This window comes from Ictidomys tridecemlineatus, chromosome 8 (genome assembly GCF_052094955.1).
Source record: "Ictidomys tridecemlineatus isolate mIctTri1 chromosome 8, mIctTri1.hap1, whole genome shotgun sequence".
In the NCBI taxonomy this organism is placed as follows: domain Eukaryota; kingdom Metazoa; phylum Chordata; class Mammalia; order Rodentia; family Sciuridae; genus Ictidomys; species Ictidomys tridecemlineatus.
In genome coordinates this window covers 126,506,553-126,508,741 of record NC_135484.1, presented here as the reverse complement: position 1 = coordinate 126,508,741, position 2,189 = coordinate 126,506,553, and the positions used below count along the sequence as shown (strand labels likewise).

Below are 2,189 nucleotides of genomic sequence, written 5' to 3'. Positions count from 1 at the left end.
AAGTTTCTACTTAGGCTTTCTTACATAGGCATAGTTGAATTATTGACCATGTAGCTAAACTCAATATTTAGCCTCTCTCCTCCTCTCATGAAGGTCAGGATACTGTCACCATGATTCAAAGCCCCAAATCTCCAATGACATGGATAATCATTTGGGCATTATCAGCCCACATCCTAAGCTATCCTGGGGCCTACCACAAATCATGACATGAGGATAAACAAGTATGATCCAGATGGTTCATGAATAACAAAGACACTTCTGCCACTTGGAAAATTCCTAGGGTTTTAAAAGCTCTATACCAGGAACCCAGGACAAAGACCAGACAACTTATTTATTATACATCAAGTACCTACTCTCATCCTTCCCTTTTCATCCTACTCTCTTAGTTCTCCATAGGTCTTAATTACCCTGATAAGGGGCACTTATGGGTTTGTTTATTATATTCCCCCACTACATTAAAAGGTAACTTTTATGAGATTGTGGAATTTGGTTTGTTCATTCCTATGTTTGTTAAACTCCATGATATAATGCATGTTCAACATTCCTGAGAGAAAAGTAGGAAATCAAATAAAAATTTATTTATCATAATGAAGTCATGAAAGTCTTAATGTAAAACAGATATAAGTCTCATTAGTCCCATAATAATACAGTCTTTAAAGACCTTCCTCCAAAGATTTTCTTCAGAGCCAACATCACTCCTTTATTCCTAAGGTTGTATATCAGTGGATTCAGCACTGGGGTGACTGCACTGTATACGACAGCCACTGTCTGTTCCTCAATCATGGATGTGGCTGAAGCAGGAAGAATATATGTAAAACCCACAGGTCCATAAAAGAGACACACCACCATAAAATGGGAGGCACAAAAGGACAGAGCCTTATGGAGTATCCTGCAGGACCTGTTCTTCAATACAAGGAAGCCAATAATGCAGAAATAGGAGAGGGAGTGAGGAAGAAAGCTCCCATGGATGTGCTCCCTGTGACAACAGAAAGAAGCCACTGGTTGAGCTCTGTGTTACTGCAGGCCAGTTCAGGAGGGGTTTCACATCACACAAGAAGTGGTTGGGTTTCAGAGAATGACAAAAGTCCAGGTGTGCAGTCATGATGGAATGCATCAGAGCATTGAAGAAGCTAATGAGCCAGGCCACAGCTGCCAACAGAACATACAGCTGGGGGTTCATGAGGACAGTGTAGGGAAGTGGGTTGCAGATGGCCGCAAAACAGTCAGCAAGATGGCCTCAGTACTTCAGTACTTTCCAGAAAGTGGAAGAAGTGTAGCTGAGTGATACAGCCTAGGAAAAATATGGCTGTGCACGTGAAGAGCAGGCTCATAAGCACCTTGGGCAGTGTCACAAAAGAATAACAAGTATACAGACAAAAAACTTTTCCCAAAAAGAAATACATAGGAGAATGGAGATTGAGATCCAAGATAACAATCATTAATATCACTCCATTTCCAACCAAGTTGATCAAGTAAATAATTAAGAACCTCACAAAGAAGACTGGCTGCAGCTTCTGAACACTGGTCAGGCTGAGTAAAAGAAACTCATCCACTGTAGTGACATTCTCCATCACTCTAGAAGTAATTTAGTAGCAAATAAAATACTGATTAGTTATTTTTTCTAGTGCTTAATTTTAAACTGTGGGGCTTAAGTTAAGTAAGTTTACTATTTGGATTAATCTAGGGGTGAACTACAGTATCAGTAATGTTTAACAATAGCAAAGGGATGGGGATATATCTCAGTGCTAGAGCACTTGCCAAGCATGCTAGAGATCCTGGGTTTCATCCCCAGCACTGGAAAAAATAGTAAAGCTGATTTATGAACAACAAAATTAAGAAAGGTCAGCATACCTGGTACATCCATAAAATGATATTAGACTAGTAAAAGCCGCATATTATGAATAGATCAGATATGGATAAAGGGAACTTTTTATATATGTAGGACCTGACCATAACCTCATGTATAGCATTAGAATTAGAGTTTAGATAAGTTTTAAACATACAAAGGAAATAGCTATTCAATTTGTGATTACAGATTCTAACAGTAATATAGATGTAATTCAGTAGGAATTTCTCCACTTCTAAGGTGCAAAAATTTCACAGGAGATAGACACAGCCTTCCTGACAACCTAAACTTTCAGTGAAACTAAGAGACATAAAAGCTCACAAAATTCAAATATTGTATAAAT

The 2,189-nt window shown here is 38.6% G+C and overlaps 1 pseudogene; it reads right to left on the bottom strand.

The window, feature by feature from the left end:
• Positions 1 to 630: 630 nt before the first annotated feature.
• Positions 631 to 1,571, bottom strand: LOC101957323 (olfactory receptor 12D3-like; annotated as a pseudogene).
• Positions 1,572 to 2,189: the final 618 nt, after the last annotated feature.